Source organism: Crinia signifera, chromosome 2, assembly GCF_055691185.1.
Source record: "Crinia signifera chromosome 2, ASM5569118v1, whole genome shotgun sequence".
Taxonomy (NCBI): domain Eukaryota; kingdom Metazoa; phylum Chordata; class Amphibia; order Anura; family Myobatrachidae; genus Crinia; species Crinia signifera.
The window spans coordinates 395,278,693-395,279,067 of NC_139218.1; the positions used below are offsets into that span (position 1 = coordinate 395,278,693).

General features: G+C 47.5%; 1 pseudogene; it reads left to right on the forward strand.

The window, feature by feature from the left end:
- The first annotated feature begins 258 nt into the window (after nt 1-258).
- LOC146060832 (5S ribosomal RNA) lies at nt 259-375 on the forward strand (annotated as a pseudogene).

The following is a 375-nucleotide window of genomic DNA, read 5'->3' on the forward strand; positions in this document are numbered from 1 at the left end:
CCTGTATGTGGCATTGTGTGCAGTATTTCCCATTACTGGCTCAGTGACCACGAATTCATTGAATCCAGCAGTGGGCACATATACCATTACTCTGTGAGCATATTTCTCCTTATCCCTCTTATTCTTTCTTATTCATTCTAATTTACTTTCATCTCGCATCTGGACTCGCTCACTCTCTCATTCTCCTGAGCTACATCGGGGAAAAGCAGAAGTGACAACTGGCTCCTAGTTCCATTTGGGGCTCTCTCATCTGATGCCATATACAGCCATACAACGCTGGGCCGCCTGATCCCATCTGAACTCAGCAGCTAAGTAGCGACTGGCTGGATCAGTACCTCCTGGGGGACCATCAGGGAATATCCAGTGCTGTATCAC